A 20215-nucleotide genomic window follows, 5' to 3' on the forward strand; every position below is an offset into this window, starting at 1 on the left:
CGTAGAGCTCTTCCGTAAGTACATTTGCAAGGTCATATAAATCATACAATCTTGTAAAATGTCAAAATTGTTTCAAAAGCTAACATCATTAGCCACTCATGCCAAACGAAATATTTTACAAGGAGCCGACAAGGAATTCCATTAATAACCGGCTATTTTGACCCTTTGGAGGCAAAAGAAAATGATAAATCTCAAACCTTGGTGAAGGGCATCGCCACCTTTCTTTTTCTAAAGTACATTTAACAAATTGGAGACTTCTATAGGGCAATCAGCATCCTCAGAAAACTGAAAAACCTAATGCTTTTACTGCATAAATATAAGAGATAACGACCCTGCCGTCCCAGAGCATGCCAGACGGATCATACCCGATTCAAAAGTAGCCAAAGATGCGACCAAAGATGACCGGCAATTGAAGTTCTGAAGGACAGTTTTGGCCTCTTGTTTGGAGACGATGCCTCAGCTGACTGCTGCTACGGCATGAGGCGATTGAATGGCCACTACAGGGTAGCATCGGCTACAGAGCGTCGGGTGCTCCGGAAAAGAACCGACTTTGGGTGAGTAGTTCCAACATCTCTCGCATTTGGATCCCTCTGCTTTGGAGACACCAATCCAGACTTTCTTGCCATTAATCTCGCACTCTCCAGAGTAAGGAACATCGGCAGTCAGTTCATCACCCAGAGACGGAATTACCTCTGCCTGTATGTGCAAAATGTACGTTACTCTTAAGTGTGGACGACAGCTCAAGTTTCATCGGTACAGGGATAGTGTACTTATGCACCGTCAGTCAAGCAATTTTTATCCCAAATGAAGCAGATCATTTGCCGATAAAATGGAAACCAAACACGCAAATTGTGGCAACTGACCCACAAATCATCGATATCAGAGTTGAGATCAACAGAGTAAAGGATACCTGAGAAGTTATGAAGATGCGATGCAAGTTGTCCGCATCGTTCGTGGCTGTGCTCATTTGGCATAATAGGGAGGCAAGATTTACATCGGAGGTATGTAAGAGAACTTTAGCCTCTAAGCTCGAACCAATCAGTTTTCCACCCCGAGCAACTTCCAGAACCTTATTTACCTCTGTCCTTAGCTGGAGATTGGATGCAGAATAATATCAGAGGAAGAACTGAAGAACGTCTAGCTGGACATCTTAAAACATATCCTATTTGGGGAACTAATATTCCTTTCTCTCACTTCAGAAATTATTAATATTCACACACACGTCCTATTTAGGTAAAACCGAGATGCTGATTACCTCAAGAATTTCGGCCCAAAAATTGACTTCTTCAGGCAATAAAGCAAGCCAATTTTCATTCGCAGCAGGCCATCTAGAATCGAAAACAAATTTGGCAACAGAACCATCTTCACTGGTGTATGGGAACGGAAGGTTCTGCCATGCATCCTCTGCTAAGTGAGGCAATATAGGCGCTATAACCCTCACAAGGGAAAGCAGATGCTCTGCAAGAACTGTCTGAAAACTTCTCCTTGTAAAACTCTCCATGCCCCTGTAAAATTAACCACTTAGAAAGAAAGACATTTATAGTCCAAAGTCAAAAGTAATATGCAACCTTCGAAACCTAGGCATATGGTATAAATGAAATTGCTGAACTTCACATTGCCAAAAGCGTGATATCCTTGCATATGAATCAAACTAAATTTAGCACCGTTATACAGTATCGTGGAAGGAATCAGAAATACATTGAGCTAAGTGCTGAAATCTTTCTTACAGAAAAAAAGAGGAGGTTACCCAACATAAAGTCGATCCTTGGCAACATCAAAATAAAAGTTTGATAGGTCGACAATTACAAACCGCTGTATGATCTGAGAAATGGAAAATCAAAGACATTAAGTCAACGATAAAAAATGTTGACACAGCACAAAGGATGATTTGACATCCTTAGGCATTTACTACTCATTCTAATAAAGATTTTACGCTTGCTCAATATCAAAGGCATATCAAACTAATAAAAAAAAATACATCACTAAGAAGTTTAAGCAAAAGAAAATATCATTAAGAATCTAAAGTAGATTCCTGATAACATAACTCCAATATAGAGTGGCTCAGTAAGAAAGAAACCTGGAAAATTTTGAAGAGCTGATAATTGTCATAACTCTCTTTAATGTTCTTCACAACATTTTCAAGCTGATATAATGGATGCCGGTCAATCATCGGAAGTTCATGGTAAGAAACAGCATCTTCAGCCTGGCAATGACACGATTGAGCTTGAGAAAATAGAACCAACTTAAAGGAGGAGATAAATGCTCTTTCAATGAGCATCCTATCCCGAAATGATGATATATTAGATATCAGATGACATACCAAGATTGAGATATACCTTCCAATCATGCAGATTCCCTAAGAGGTATCTCAATGTCCCCCGCAACTTTCTATAAATGTCAGACATTTGGCGGAGAATCTGAGGACCAATCATCACATCTCCTGTGTAATCTACACTAGAAACCCACAACCGCAGAACATCTGCTCCATATCCAGGTGCTTCCTGCCAACAGAAAATAAAACTCTTAGCTCAACAAAAAATAACAGGCATATCCAGGAAAAGACTTTGGAGACAAACCTTTTGGTTTTTCCCTCCTTCAATCACAGTGTACGGGTCTACAACGTTACCCAAAGATTTGCTCATCTTCAAACCTCTCTCATCAAGCACAAACCCATGAGTTAGGACACTGTTGTATGGAGCCCTTCCTGTACATGCAGAAGAAAGTAATTCACACAGGCCTAATGTCCTTGACAGAATTCAATAGGGGGTAATCAGCATGAACTAGTAGCACAAAAAGGTCATCTAACTTCTCGACAGAAGTACATATATTTCGTAATTGAATGCATCGTAATTGAATGCATATAGAAGCCAAGATAAAAGAAAATTAAAGAACACTCCAAGAACAAAAGTGCATCTTCATTACCTTTCGTAGCAATACTTGTCAGTAAGGAACTTTGAAACCAGCCACGATGCTGATCTGTACCTTCAAGGTACAAGTCTGCAGGGAAGTTAAGGCCCGCCCTTTTCCCTAGTACAGCAGCCCATGAAGAGCCTGAAAAGGATACAAGGGATAAAGCATCACCATTTGCTCATGCGGAGAAGTATTCTACAATGAGTGTAGCAATTTTAAGTTGAAGATAAAGCACGAAAAAGGTTACTGGTTGAGTGCTTCTCTTAAAAATAAGAGACATCCATGAATGCTTAGGGACACGTGGAAGAATCAGTTCAACCACTACCCTATACTTAGCCAAATAATACTTCAGAAGCTTCTAAGAGCTACCACAGTTTAATCAGAATTTTCCAGATATGACCTCTATTACTTCACCCTATATATAAACAACCAACTCTAGTCCAACCCAAAGAGACCATTACACTTTTTATGGAAGTATTGTCTACTGTCTTAACTCACCCATCTCACTCTGCCACTAACATGAATGAGGTACCATCACCAACGTTTTCTAACTAATAATCATCTAGCAGAGGACATCAGAACCACAATGTTGGTATATCAAAATTGCTGAAGGTTCCTCAATGGAAAACACATGTTTAGCCTCCAATAACAAAGGTTAAAGTGGATAATCACTTCATGAATCAACCAAAAGTTGAATCCTCCCATTTCTACCTCAATGCACTCTGATTAGCAACAAAGTAAATAAAAAAGAAATGTCACAAGCAAAATACCTGAGTCAAACCAGACATCCATTGTATCAGTGCCCTTTTCATAGTCCGATGCTTTATCACGATATCTTTCTGGAAGTAGATCCTCTACTTTCATATACCACCATGCGTCGCTACCCCTTTGGGCTATTATGCCTGCAATCACACTTCATCTTGTTAACCAACATTTAGAAAGACATAAATGCATTGGCAGTAGGAATGTAAACCTTCAGTCTTGGCATAAAAGGTGTAATGTTAATACATAGTACGCAATAGTAATAAAAAGATCAGGCATAAACATATAAAGAAAGAGAGCAATCGATGTTGTCACTTTCATAGTTTCTTACATTTAATATGATTAATAGTCTCTTCATTCATTAGAGGCTCCTTGGTTCGTTTATGATAAAAGACTGGAATGGGCACACCCCTTGTCCTTTGCCGAGAAATGCACCAATCCGAGCGGCTAGAAGTCATTGCCGAAATTCTGTTCTCAGCCTGACAGAGTACCAGTCAAAGGATAAAAAGTTCGCACTGCAGAAGTTCATCTTATTTCAAAGCGATACAGAATAATCACGCAGAAAGAACCCTCTACGATCGCTACCTTAGGTGGAATCCACTTGACATGCCCAATCGCATCTCTAGCAGCCTGACGAAACCCTTCCACAGAAGCAAACCACTGCTCAGTTGCCCTAAATATAGTAGGCTTTTTTGTTCACCAATCATATGGATACTTGTGTTCTGCACAAGAGAAAAAGGCAATATGCGAATTAAAAGTGTCCTTCGCAAACTTGTAACAGGAAAGTTTCCAGATTAGAATGATAAATCACCGTATTGGGAGAAGGAACATCACTTACGATATGATTCTTCCATGAGAATGGATAACTGTCCATCCAAGTGGTTCACAACAGCAGTATTACCATCCCCAAGTACGTCAAGTCCACTAAACTGTCCAGCTTCTTCAGTGAACTTCCCATCATCACCTACAGGGGAAAGAGTAGGAAGTCCATATTTTATGCCAGTGACATAATCTTCTTGACCATGACCCGGAGCTGTATGGACCAGTCCAGTTCCAGATTCTGTTGTGATATAATCTCCTCCAATGACAACTGGGCACTCCCTCTTATCTATGGGATGGATATACCTGTATCCACATCAAGATATACTGTGTTAACATCCCCTTTAGTAGAGTCCTTATGCAGAAGTGCTCGTGTGGGACAATCCACTTTGACTTGTTTTCATAGTTTACATATTTGTGTTACCTCTTCTTTCTGCCATGTATATGTTAGTGCATTTTATAATGATACGTAAACAAGGTATTTATGGTCTTTTATAGAGAATATAGATCGTAGAGATTTATAATCAATCGTTTATTACTTGAGAAGGAATAATAGTATTGCATTGCTACAAATGTGGGTAATAGAAAAGAATAAGACCTGCATTTGGATATTCAAGAATCTACCAAATAAACAATTGGAGACACTCAATAGATTATGTTCCGATATCTAAGATACTAATACTTAAAATTCATTACCTAAATGTGAAGCTGAAATGATTGGCACTTTCTTGGATTTCAAAAATTTATAATACTAAGATGAACAATATCCAATTCAAGACATCATCATCCAACAACCTGCAGTTTTCAAGATCAGAACCCAAAAGAACTTTCTTCACGGAAAGCTTCACACCCCATTTCACTTCTAATGCTGGCACAAGATCCGATGCCACAACAAGAAAAGGCCTCTTCTCTCCCTTCATAACCTTTGCAAGTCTGCATCTTTTATCTTCCTTAGGTACAGCAGTATCCCTTAGAGGGGAATGTGCTTCAACTATAGCATATTGAAGTTTACCATTCACAGCAACCGCTGCAAACAACAAGCATTCAGCATGTTCACCAACCAATGCAGAAATGGCATAAAACCAAGGGAACTATTGATGGCAGAAGAAGTTGACTTTTATTTGATATTTGCAGGATAAGAGAGCCAGAACAATTTGAGAACTTACAGTCAAAATGGTGAAGAAATCATCAGTTTTGCATTAAACCAACCATCATAAAGAATGATAAAAGTGATCCTGAGAGTAGAAGGTCATCACAAATCCACTTGACACGGTATTCAGTGCTGTCTGAACAGATCAAATTACTAAGACCCGTATGTAGCCCCCCCCCCCCAAAAAAAAAAAAAAAAAACAACAACAAACCAAAAAAAAAGCCAACCCCAAACCCCCTTCTCTCCCACCCACGTGAAATCTAAATCGATTCACAAATTAACCTGACATCAACTAGGTAAATTCAAGCGATCACCACATTGAGATAAACCCCAAGTATGAATCTACAACTCCAAGAAGTCCTCATCACTCCCTTTCTGCACCTTTAGAGTCGAGATTCATAACAGAATGCCCTGAGGGTACCTGCACTAGCTGGAATCGTCCACGGAGTTGTTGTCCAAATAGCCAAGCCCAGATCAGGAAGGAATTCACTGATTAAGTTACTGGATGATGGCGAGGCATTCACTAACTTGAAAATGGCATATATACTTCTTGAGACATGCCCTACGCTGTCTTAGCATCTTAGGTAGGTTTTGTAAATTTTGATTCCACAAGTGAAACTATCAACGCCAAAAAAAAAAAAAAAAATCAAAATTTACAGATATAAACCAATGGAAAATCATATACGAATTTGAATTTAACTTAAGGATTTCTTTCATTTTTGAATTTTTGAGGAAAAACTATGAAAGTAAGCAAAAAATTGTTTTGATCACATTATTTACACTAGCTTTCGAAAGAAAGATCTTCCTTTTTTTTCTTTTTGTAACCGAGGACTCCACCATGGGCCCTCCGTGCCCGGACAGCACCGAATGACCGGGCCCCTATACCTTGGGAGAGACTAGCACAGGACCCCACCACCATGGCCCTCCACTTAAAATGCTAGTATCTAGAGATTCAAACTTGCGATCTCCGGAATGAGGAGCAAGCCCTGAACCATCACAACTGTCTACCGGTGGGTAAGATCTTCCTTTTTTGTCTCCGATTTAAATTACTTTTCTTGTCAATTAATTTTTGTCAAATGCTATTTTCAAATTCAATCACCACCCATTAATTAAAAAAAAAAAAAAAGGGAAAAAAAAAAACAAAAACTACTCAAAGACTCCTTTTAAAAACACACATAAAGTGATTTGGTGCTATTGACATTCAATTTCTCATAAGGACTCCTATGTTGTCTTTGCTTCTTGAGAAGGTTTTGCAAATTTTGATTTCACGAGTGATATTATCAAAGCCTAAAAATATTCAAAATTTACAGATATTAACTAGTGGAAAATCATATGCAAACTTTCTTTTGACTTAAGGATTTCTTTCCATTTTTGAAATTTTGTAGGAAAAATAAATACAAAAAAAAAAAAAAGCAAAGAACTATTTTGATCAAATTATTTATACTATCTTTCAAAAGAAAATTCTTTTTTTCTGTCTCTGGTTTAAATTATTTTTCTCATCAAATTAGTTTTTGTAAAATGCTATTTTCAAATCCAATCACCACCCATTACTTTAAAAAAAAAAAAAACTACTCAATCTCCTTTAAAAAACAAAGTGATTTGGTGTTATTGATACTCAATTTCTTATAAAGGCTCCTACATTGTCTTTGCTTCTTGTGGAGGTTTCGTAGATTTTGATTTCACGAGTGAAACTATCAACTTCTAAAAAAATTCAAAATTTACAAATATTAACTAGTGGAAAATCATATGCAAATTTTGTTCTAACTTAAGGATTTCTTTCCATTTTTGAATTTTTAGAGGAAAAATAAAAATGTAAGCAAAAAACTGTTTTGATCAAATTATTTACACTATCTTTCAAAAGAAAGCTCTTTTTTTTTCTCTAGTTTAAATTATTTTTCTTGTCAATTAGTTTTTATCAAATGCTTTTTTCAAATCAATCACCACTCATTGCTTAAAAAATAAAAATAAAAAATGAAAAACTACTCAAACTCCTTTAAAAAACACGCATGAAGTGATTTGATGCTATTGATACTTAAAGTTTGTCATACTATCGTGTGTTGGTCAGGAAGGTTGATATAAGTCAGACGAAATCACATGAACATATCATTGGGATATTAACATATAGCCAACAAGCCCAAAGATGAAGGTTCAATGATTGATAGCAAGTCAAGAAGCTTCCACAAGAGCTGAACCACACCTATTGAAAGATCTCAAAAAAAGGAAAAAAAAAAAAAAACCCTCGTCGTCCCTTGCGAGGCTTCCTCTCAACTTGGTTGAGCTTTTCCTATCCTGTGGTGATAGTATCCCAAAATCCCTTTCAACCCAAGCATAAACCCTTACTCTGTTCACTCATGGTTGCGTATCTTCACCTCCCTCCAGATTAGAGTCATATTCTCCTCTTCCTTTACTTCAATGAGTACTCATGGGAAGCATTACCGATGGGTTTTGCTGCGAAACCCCATATCTTCAGGATTCTACTCCCCTAGCATGGATTCTGTATATTTGAAGCTTGGCCCTCTTCAAAAGGTAAGATCAAAGCCTTCCTGCAGAATCAGTACACCTGGTCTCCCATTGCTTGACTGGATTATTCTTGAGATCACAGAGTTTGTACTCTCCCTTGGTGCCTTGTTGAATCTTGGGTTTTATGTCAATCGCACTCCATTAGTTTGTAAGCAACCCCAAAGTTCCCTTCATTCTAAGGCCAAAAGTACCGTTTAGTGTTACGGAACCGGGATATGGCAGAAAACAAGGAAAATCACCTTCGTTTAGCAACTCTATGTCGTAGAATGGGCGACCTATAGTCCGATGAAGACTTCACGGATCTCGGCGATGACCTTCCATAAGCAGCAAAAAAACAAAGTGAGCTAACCCTATATGGCAAGCTCTATTCGAGACCAAATGTCAATTTTCAGGCCTTCAGTACTACTATGAAACAGGCCTAGAAAACCGACTTTGTCCAATGCGAACAGATTGAACCAGGTTTCTTCTCCTTTACCTTTCAATCTAAGGAAGAGAAAAAAAATGGTACTAAAATCGGGACTATGGTCTTTCTCAAGCAACCTCTTAGTCCTAAAAGAAGATGATCCAAACATACCTGAGCACTGTTATGAATTTACGCATTATGCATTTTGGGTCCACTTCATAGGTCTGCCTGCCCTGAGCCAGGATCAATGAAGATGCCATACACCTCTTAGCCACCAAACTGGGAGAAGTAGAGGAGATAAAAATTGAGGCAAGAAGTCTAAATTCTGCAAAAAATGGGAAAGCCAAAGTGTTACTAAACCTGTTTAGCCCACTAAAAATAGGCAATGTCATCTCCTGTGGGGGGAAACAATGGTGGATTGATTATAAATATGAAAGGCTTCCCCATTACTGCTATTCTTGTGGTCGAATAGGACACTATGCAACTACATGTTGTAAAATACCTTTTGAAGAAACTGGCTTACCTCATGATCAACCAGGCCGTTATGGATCCTAGTTAAAGGCAGAAGTGAAGGAAAATAGCCCCTACTGGACAACCTTTTATGATGACCTTGATCTTTTGGAATTGGATGACGAGGTTGTCATGGAGACATAGACAGAGGTTCTGGAAACACCAGTCGCAACAACAATGGTAGAATCATACGCTCTGGCGATTGTCCCTGCTCAACCTGAAAAAATAGAACACCTGAGCTTAAATCGAAGTCATACCTCAGAAGAACAACAGACCCTCTTCCTCTGTCCAGCTAGTAGTGAGCGGCCTTCACAGAATGTAAAGAAAGGAAAGACAATCTACAAAGCTCCCGCAGCAAAGAAACGAAAAAGGGCCAGTCCCTATGAAAAGAAAATGACACAAGAGCATGTGTTGGATGAAACTCTGCTGTTGGATATCCCAGTCCAGTCCTAGGAAGGGGTAAGCACAAGAGCTTTGGTGGCTGGCCCTAGAAAGCCACCTCAGCAAATATGAAACTTCTTAGTGGGAACTGTCAAGGGCTGGGCAACCCCTTGACAGTCCAGCACTTTAGAGCCCTTGTGGCTCAAGAACGGCCCAACCTAGTGTTCATCATGGAAACAAAAAATCAGAACCATGTCATGGAGCGAGTAAGGAAAAAGACTCTTTTAAAGCACTCCTATATTATTGAACCAGTTGGCATAGCTGGAGGCTTAGCACTGATGTGGGACGAAGAGATCCAAGTGGAAGTAGAAAGGAGTTTCAAGGATCTCATTAATATTAAATATAAAGATGTTCAAAGTGGCAGCCTAATGTGTATTTCTTTTTTGCATACACCCACAAATTTCCAGGAGTGACTCAGATTTTGGCGCCTAGTGAAAGACAGCAACTCCTTTAACCCGTTACCATGGCTATGTATTAGGGATTTTAATGAAATATTTTACCATTGGAAAAGGTTTGATGCAGGGAGGTGGACTGATATCGCATTGCAGCCTTCTGGGACTTCTTAGATGACTGCTCTCTGATGGATGTTGAAAGCAAGGGTTGTGCCTTCACCTAGTCAAATAAAAGAGATGGACTGCATTAATAAAAGAGGTTTGTCGCGACCCGATCTTGCCGCCCTTGAAATGTCCAAGGAGGGGAAAAGTCGGGTTTAGGGTACTTTGATCACGAGAGTTTCCTCACGAGATCACCAGCTCTCCCAAGCTCGTACCTCGCGTGACAGCAGATTTATTTATACGATCTAAGTATTTAACAACCTAAAAAATATACAGGAGTCGCTACTAACCTCATTTTGGGGGTCGGCTAGAAACTCAATCGAGGGTCGAGAGTGTTCCCTCAATTCCTACGTAACCAGATATCTAGGTTCGGGGACTTGGGTTACGCTAATATTGTTATTAGCGCCCTTTCGGTACCTAAACAGTATGTTGTGTTTTTCCTAATATGTCCATGCATTTCTTTTTTATATTTTCAGGATCATCAATTCTATACTAAATGATCATGCGTGGTGGATTACTTTCATTCTATTCTATTCCTAAAAAATGAAAGGAAAACAATCAATGAAAATTAAATTGCAAGACATGAAGTAAACAATCAAGAAAAAGCAGTTAAATCTAATCATGTAATTCTAAAAATATAAAAGAGAAAACAATTAGGAAAGAAAGGAAACCCGCAACTCGTCGAGTTTTATATAATGCATGGAACCCGAGACATATGTCGGGAAAACAAATAGTACATGACAACGGTCGGAATGGACATCGACCTCCACCATCTTTACACCAAGGTCCATCTTTGGGGCCCTAATCTAAACCTAATCTAAGAAATCTAGATGACTAGATGCATACAAATGAAAGAAACAATCATCATGTATCAAAACAATCAAAAGCAAGACATTTTTTTTTATGCTCACAAATGGTGACTAAAGTCACAAAGTCCCTAAGTCAAGTTCTATGCGGCATCCCAAAGGCACTTACATTATCCTGCATCACACGTAAGTCATTTATCTAACAATCATATGCGAAGCATATTAATTGACATGCATTTAGGCCATATGATCTTGATTCTTAATCAATCCAAACCAATGAGTGAACCAACTAAGGATCACTTATTCAAACACATGCACCATTGAATTTGCTCAACACATATATTCAAGGGAATGAAGCATCAATATGTAACCCACATGATACCTAAAACCGTTTTATAGACAATTGACAAAGGACATCATTTTAAAAGATTTAATGAAAAGTGAGATATCAATTCATCAAGTCAGGGAATGTATTTAGTCATCAAGGCAAGCTTAGGTGCATTATGGGCACAACTGATCAAGCTTCAAAGACGTTCTAAACATGTTTCAAACCTCAGATAGCATTGATGTCAAGCCAAAAGCATGATTCAGAAATTTGGAAATACAACATGAAAACTTCAAAATTTTATGCATCGCGAACCAAATCATTTAGTAAGTGACAATTGGGATGTAAGAACACAACATTTCATAGACACTGAAACATAAGAGAACATAAACCTTTGAAAGTAAAGGGAAACAATACATGGCAGCAAAATCTTGCGAACAGATAAAATCCCACCCAGGTTATATGGTAGCAAAGGAAATTTGCTTCTTTGTACTGCAAAAAGTTTTGCTATCTAACATCAGTTAACACAGCAAATGCACACATGAACAGCAAACATCAAATGCACGATTGAACAATTCCACATATCAGGGCATATGAACAGCAAGCATGCATAGAACAGACCTAATCTACAACATAACACATTGGTACGAACACAACAATTTTCTAGAATTACTCCCTAACTTTTAAAGAAGATTTCATGTGGCTAATGATATCGGATCAGGGTGTGTTATAGCTCGTTGGAAAGCTAGTCGAACCATCTTCAACTCTCATGAAGGCATCAAACACAGAAAACCACAGAAACCAGCTCATATCAGGTCATTTGTACAAAAGGTCATCCAAAACAGAGAACCAATCAGAACAGTAAAATTTCAAACAAAGTCAGGGATATTCTAGACATATTCAACCTGGGTAAATGATCTTCAATTATCACAAAATTTTTATTTGATATAGATTGGAACCTAATGAACAACTTTCATTTAGGCATCAACTTTAGAATCTAATCACAAAAAATCATGTGAAAATGACAAACAACACAGGTCACTAAAGTAGAGCATGAAAACAGAACACTTAATCATTTACAAATTGTAGCTCCGTTTGTAACAATTGTCGAATCTAGTAAATGATGACCAAATCCAAGAGCTCACGGCATCCATTTGCAACAAAATCTATCCAGACATACCCTTGCAACACATTTTCTGCACCCCTTTGCCTTATGTTTCTACATTGTGAACACTGTTACAATAGTTGAGAATGAATAGTTCTAGTCTAGATGGAATCCATGAAGTGAATATGACATGACAGATTAAACAGAATCCCATAGAACCATATCCCATTTAGAGTCCACCTATAGTCAATGCAATTCAAACATCAAAGACATGATTAATTATAATATTGCAAATTCAAGAATGCAGCACATATCAACGAGTAACAACACATTCAATCATCAAATCCGTTTCAGATATGGTCTTAGCTAACCTAAAGTCTCCAATTTTAAGGTCACGATTTGCATTCAAAAACAAGTTGCTCGGCTTCTAATCGACACAGGACTCATATCGACAATCTCGGATCATCACTCAAAGACAGAAAAAGAAACAACACATTCAGATTATATCGGCATCAAGTTTTAAACAAGCAAACATGAAGACGATGAAGTAACTGATCAAGACATAAGGATCATTAATGGTAAAACCTAATCGATGTAAAGCACCCACTGATCAATCAGACCAGGACTTCATTGACACAGGCTTCACACAAGCATCAATGACAACTGGAATCAGACATATGAAAATAGTAATAGTAATCCCGATCAACTTCCAGTCCATAATGCTCAACAATCACTTCTAATAATGTCTGCAGCAGTTCTCGAATGATACCTTATTTGTGAAACTTTGATGCTTGATCGAATGATCTAGTCTTCGTGAACACCAGTAGATCTACTCTTTGGTTCTGCCCTCGGAGCCGAGTTGAGACCTCCAAACTCGGCGTAGGTCCGAATCCTTGCACCTTGAGCTCTGGAAGGACGCGATCCGCGACGAGAGCGTCAAATTCAGCCGAGAGCAAGATCACCAGAGAGAGCGATCGAGAGGGAGAAGTCAGAATCCATGACCCGAACGGATTCAAAGAGAGAACAAAAATCGAAACCCTAACGGATCGAGAGAGAGAGAGAGGTCACGTGCAATCCTCGACCGCCGGTCTTCAATTGATCGAGCGAGCGAGCGAGAGCCCGAACCAAAACAGAGAGATCGAAAAAACAGAACGAGAAGACGATCGGAAGCAGTTGCCGTCGCTGTCGAATCTACTGTTGATCGTCGTCACTACCGGTCAACTTAGGATCTGAGCTCCACGCCTTGAGCTCCTCAGTCTGACAGTTGCTCTCCTTCTAAGGCTCGAGAAGGCAAGAGCGTCGGAACTGAGAGATCCAGCGAAAATCGGAGAAAATCTTAGCAAAAACAGAGCTTCCGATCTCCAAATCCCGGAAGCGATTGATCAAGAGATCGTCAGAGATTCTCCGATCACACCAATGGAAGAAAACCCTAACTAATCGAGCCTCCTGTCACCACCAATGTCGTTGTTGTCGTTGTCATCGCCGCCGACGATAGTCCCGATCGACTCGAATCACACGCGAGGCGGGGAAGGAGCGATAGCGATCGATCAATCTTCTTCTCCCGTTCCGCTTTTCCATTTCCACCCCCCCGATCTCTTCCTAAATTACTAGCTTCCTATCTAGAGAGAGACTCGACTACGAGAGAGTCTTTCCCTTTTTTTTCAGAGAGTGCCCGTTCTTCTTTTTTTTCGAGAGAGAAACGTTCAGCCCCTTTTTTTTCGGAGAGAGAACTCATGAGAGAGAATTCGCGCGCCAAAAAAATCAGCGAGGCCCCGTCCACGTTTTCCCTTTTTTCTTTTTGTTTTCTCTTATTCTTTTTCGTTTTCTTTACATTTTTTTAATGTTTTCATTTCAATTTTTTTCTCTCTTTTTTTATATTTTTGTAAAAAATATTTATTTAAAATGTCGACAAAAAATTCCAGGTGTCAACAAGGTTAGATAGGGTACTCTATACTATGAACTAGAGAGTGCAACATCCCAATGCACAGGCCTTTGCTCTACCAGCCATCGGCTCGGATCATAACCCGATTATCCTATCCCTTTTATCAAATAGGCAGAAAATTCTAGTAACAGTTCAGGTTTCAGCCTTTTGGCTTAAAGACCCTGATTTTGAGCAAATCATGCAGCGGGTATGGAATGTATATAGCCCTGCTACTACCAATTTTCTTCAAAAACTACAACGACTGAAAGCAAATTTACACAAATGGAGTAGGGGAAAATTCCAGAATGCCCAAAAATATATTAACTCCCTCAAATTTCGTCTTATGGAACTAACAAACAGTACCACTGGAGAACACTACAAAGAGGAAACCAACAGCATAACTTGGAAGGTTAAAGTGTTATGGAGGTAGGAAGAGATATATTGGTGTATGAAATCAAGAATTGAATGGCTAAAATGGGGCGATCAAAATACTAAGTATTTTCATGCAACCACCATTCAACGACGACATCGAAATAGAATCTCTATACTTCGACTAGATGATCATACCTAGTGTAGGGATCCTGAAACCATTACTCATCACATTATCAGCTTTTATCAATCTTTATTCACTTCTGTTGGCGACCGGAATTATCAACCTGTATTGGATTAGTGTCAAGTTGTGGTAACTGATGAGATAAATGCAGATTTAATCAAGCCAGCTACTCAAGAAGAAATTAGAGCTGCAGTTTTTCAGCTAGGGGCCTCTAAGGCACCGGGCCCGAATGATTTAACTGGCTTATTCTATCAAAGACAATGGCCCATCATCAATGGCGATCTCTTTAACATGGTAAACTCTTTCCTCAGCCTAGGTATATTTGAACCAGCAATAAACAAAACCCATATTACCCTCGTCCCTAAAGTTTCTAACCCAGAAAACATCACCCAATTCAGACCCATTGGCCTCTGCAATTTCAATTACAAAATCATTGTCAAAGTACTAGCTAACCGGCTTAAACCATGGCTGCCAATGCTCATTGTAGAAAAACAAACAGCTTTTATGAGCAATAAGTTGATCCAAGACAACATCTTTATTGTTCAAGATGTGATCCATCAATTAAAGGTGAGGAAAAGGACCCGCAAACATCAAGTTATTCTCAAATTAGATATGCAAAAAGCATATCATAGAGTGGAATAAGATTTTCTTTGTGATTACATGCTGAAGTTGGGCTTCCATGCGATATGGGTTCAGTGGATTAAAATATGTATCTCTTCAGTACCTTTTAATATCTTGATTAATAGTGAGCCATCAGCTAAGTTTAAACCTACTAGAGACATCAGACAGGGGAATCCCCTTTCACCCTATCTCTTTATTATCATGACAAATATCCTTTCAATCCTAATGGGCAAAGCTGTTCAAGATGAAACTATTAAAGGTATTCGGTTAAATCCTACTTGTCCAACTCTATCTCATCTCATATTTGCAGATGATGCCATTTTATTCCTAGATGGCACAATTCCGAGAAGCTCATAATGTTTCTAATGTACTTAATCAGTATTGCTACGTGACGGACCAAGCGATAAACCTCAACAAATCTAGGCTTTTTGTTGGGAAGAGCTGCCCTCCTCATCTCAAATAAAATCTAGCTTCAGAATTGAGAGTTGCTATCACTGAACATGTAGGAAAGTATCTCGGTATTCCAACTGATTGGGGTAAAACAAAAAAGCAAATGTTTGTTTGGATGTTGACAAGGGTAGAAAGGAAATTGGAATGGTGGAAAGAGAAGCTAATTTCAAAAGCTGACAAGGAAATCCTTATTAAAACAGTCATTCAGGTCATTTCTCAGTATGTGATGTCTATATTTAAAATTCAAACTTCTATATGTCAAACCATAGAGAAAAGAATAGCTTCCTTTTGGTGGAAACAACATGCTGAAAAAAGAGGTGTCCATTGGAAAAAGTGGGAAGAATTGAAAATCAAGAAGGATAATGATGGTTTGGGTTTCAAAGATCTGCAAGATTTTAACTTAGCCATGCTGGGAAAACAGGCATGGAGGATTATCAATCAACCAAGTGCCTTATGGTGCAAAGTGCTGAAAAGCATCTAATTTCCTAGAAGTGATTTTTGGGCAACAAAAAAAAGCAATCAACCATCATCGGGCTGGCAGAGTATTTTACAAGGGAAAGAAGTAATTGAACCAACTACTAGGTGGGAGATTGGGGATGGGAAAATTATCAAAATTCGTGAAGATTTATGATTGCCTACTGGAAGACTCATTAGTTCAACTAATAAGGAAGAACCACGATTAGTGGCTGATCTAATAGAAAGCAACAAAAAGTGGAATATAAACAGAGTTACAGTCCTGTTTCAGGAAGATATAACTAACGAGATACTAACTCAATCCCTCTACCTTCATTCTAAACCAGACAAACTTGTATGGACTACAAACAAGTCAGGCATCTACACTATCAAAAGCGGATACAATCGCATACACAGCTCAGCCACGCATCCAAACAACCAACAACCCTCACCATCATACCAAACACCAAAGTCGCTTTGGCCTACAATATGGAAACTTCCTACATTCCCAAAAATTCGATTCATAATCTGGAATATACTTAACAATTCACTCCCAACCAAAGAAAATCTTCATTGAAGGAAAATGATACCTGATCCGTTGTGCCAGATTTGCAGCCAAGTCCCAGAAACCATGGAGCACCTCTTCATCATCTGTGGTTGGACAAAAACCGTATGGTTAGACCCTCAAAATCAAGTTGACACAAACCCAGAACACATAACGAGAATAGACAAGTGGATTTTTTAGAATCTTACCATCATAATTGATGACAGATCAAAAGCCCTCTTCGCAGCTCTTATGTGGAACATCTAGCTGACTTGCAATGCTGCGATCTTCAGGGGAATCAAGCCGACTCCCTCTCGCACCCAAGAAAACGCTCGAATTACAACAGATCTGCACCTAAATGGGGAAAACAAGGGAAGAAACCATCAAATAGCACAGCACCAGACAAAACCAGCAGCGAAACCTGGAAACCCCCTGACCTATTTTCATTGAAGCTCAACGTTGATGCTACTTGGAGTAGCTCGAACCAGACAGGATCCGTGGCAGGGGTATGCCGGACTGCTGCTGGTCGCCTTGTCACGGGCTTCGCCGAGTCGATTTCTACTCCATCAACCATGATCGCGGAAACCCTAGCTCTGCACAAGGCTTTGCAGTGGGTAAAGGAGACGAGAAGCAACCAAACCACACGAACTAAAGCCCCCCAAGTCTATGACACTCTTGATCTTCCACTCCACGTATCAACAAACAGCTTATCACTTGTTGATAGCATCATGGGCCGCGAAGACCCCCCTGGCAAGCCCAACCTTTCATTATGGATTGCAAGCTTCTTGTAGCCCAAATTGGTGATATATCTATTCAATACGAGCCCAGGAAGACCAATATGGCAGCGGATTGGGTCGCATGTGCACATCGATCAAACACCCTTTCTAGTAATTGGGTTAATTATCCTCCTATGCCTTTATTTTCAATATTATGTCTAGATATACCAGCTTATAGTGCCCATTTTACGGGCTAGTAATGAATATCAACCATCTTCTGACAAAAAAAAAAAAAAAAAAAGCTTCCACATGATTAATTGTTGAAATATGATGGCAAATATTGGATTGCCACCCAAATAAAGCTGGCAGCAAATGAAAACATTTAAAATATTGTAAGAAGCATCAAGGGAGCACACAGTTGAAAAAGTGGCTTAACACCCAAGCACCCAGTCATGGAATTTGTGTCAATAAACGAGGAAACGTAGAGCTCAATCAAGGCAGTTACAAAGGCAGTTACAGAGGAAATGGGCGAGTTAGTTACAAAGGAAATGGGACATGCCTAAAGTTTGAAGCAATTAACAGAAGACAAACAACCATTCAGCAATTTCCAAATTTCTTTATAAATATCCCACTAGTCCAACAAAAAAGCCCCTCAAGAACAATACATCAAATGTTATCTCATTATTTATGCATTATCTTAGTTTTCTTTAGCAGTAGCTTTTAGATTCTCGTCATCGATTAGATTCGAGGAGTGTCTATATATTGGTGCGGCATCGTTAATTAAATTACAACATCATATCTCTAGCGTAGCGTCGTCAATTAGATAGATTTCGGTGAGTTTCTATATACCGATGTGGCATCGTTAATTAAATTCCAACATTATATCTCTAGCGCAACTTTATTGATTAGATTCCAATGTGGTGTCTTCAATCCAGTCATATTATCGTTGATTAAATTTTGGCATTGTGTCATATTATCTTGGAGTTGTGCCGTCGATTGAATTCTAGCATAGTTTGAGTTGGGTCCTAAAGTTAGTAGATCAATTGGTAAGGTTTTACAGTATTGTTCGAAATTGGAAATTCAATATTTATATTGCATTTGATATCCTCTATTCGGAATTAGGATAGAACCTTTGTTCTTGTTAAATAAAAGCCGAGACTAACATTCGGTGAAAAAAAAATTTGTTGAGGGATCAAAACCGGCAAAACAATTGTTAAATACTAACAATTAACGAGACCTTACAATAAAAGCTGAAATGAAAACAAGGCTCAATGAACATTAGACATTACGTGTCACATATGACACTACCATATTTAATATTCACGGATGTCAAGTTATTAAGAGCACCCCCAAATTAAATGGAGAACGAGCAAAACAAATTATCGGTTTCAACTAGAGACTTACCAATTAAGAGGAGAATGAACAAAGAAACCCCACATAACCTAAATTTCTTACTATATATGCATCGTTGTCAAAAGGTTATTTTCCAATGGAGATTTAGGTGGAATTGGCCTGGCTTTTTATCACACTTGTTCTTGCTATGAATAAGAAAGGATTTACAAGGACTAAGTTTTCTGTGACTAGTGATAAGATGTATCGTTCTGTGCCATTACAAGAGTTCGGCCTTGAGACGTTTCCTTTTGTATGCTTTGTAGCCTGGACATCACGTTAGCAGATCTCCATCTGCCGTAAGAGTTCACCAACTTCTCTCTTCCCCTTATTACATAATATTAAGCTGCAATTCTTGGATTTTAGGTTTCTTCAAACCTCTTACGGGTGAGGCCCCTATCAATTCTTGGATTTTTCCTTTTCCAGTTGTTAATAATAGCCAAAATAAACAATCTTTGTGCTTGAATGTCCGGTCATCGAATAGTAAAATAAGTCCCATAAATTATGGGAACCCCAATGCTTTCATCTCCTGCACGCTTCCGGACCCGACTGGGCTCCTCCCTATCGACACGCGACTGGGTTCTCCTCCCTGTTGACACGACCCGCGGCCCATCTGACCAATGTTTGGAACTCATCGGGCTACTGATAATTTGTACTAAGAATTGGAGGGGTACGCCGGGCCAAGGCAGCAGTGCAACACCGAGGCGACGCGCGAGAGACCCCATAGCAAGCTACCGTGATGTTCTCTCCCCCTAAAGAAATTAATTTAATATCATGTGGGCCGATGGCCCACGTATCAGATATTAAACTGATAAGAACAGATACTACACTTGATCTTAGCCAAAAGGCCGAGAAAGGTATGATTTGGCCCGTCTCATTCTTGGCATCTTATACTAGGCATCCCAATTATCAGCCTCTTCTATAATCTGATGTGGGATTGATGAAAGCTCTTCATTATTGTCAGCACACTCACTGCACACCTCTGTTCTCAGGTTGGGGGGTTGTGTTTCTTCGCGCACTTGATCAAAAGCAGAACAAGAAAATTTGCGAAGGAGATTGTGGGGAACGCACTCATCGAGCCGGGTTTCTTGCTCCTCCAGAATTAAAGTTTCTCCTCCTGATCAAGCCTAATTGTCTTTTACTGATCTCATACTCATAGGATTGGATAAAAGCGGACGGCCTTTGGAATTTTGATCAAATTATTTACAATATCTTTGGAGGAAAAAACAATAAGCAAAGAACTATTTTGATCAAATTATTTAC

The 20215-nt window shown here is 39.0% G+C and overlaps 1 non-coding gene and 1 pseudogene across 1 annotated transcript; both read right to left on the reverse strand.

Annotated features, from left to right (window-relative positions):
• Positions 1-136: 136 nt before the first annotated feature.
• On the reverse strand, positions 137-17421 carry LOC104417512 (annotated as a pseudogene).
• Positions 17422-19617: 2196 nt separating this feature from the next.
• On the reverse strand, positions 19618-19813 carry LOC120288615. The gene has a single exon (XR_005546719.1). It is a non-coding gene; the product is annotated as a U2 spliceosomal RNA (small nuclear RNA).
• Positions 19814-20215: the final 402 nt, after the last annotated feature.

This window comes from Eucalyptus grandis, chromosome 9 (assembly GCF_016545825.1).
Source record: "Eucalyptus grandis isolate ANBG69807.140 chromosome 9, ASM1654582v1, whole genome shotgun sequence".
Taxonomy (NCBI): Eukaryota; Viridiplantae; Streptophyta; class Magnoliopsida; order Myrtales; family Myrtaceae; genus Eucalyptus; species Eucalyptus grandis.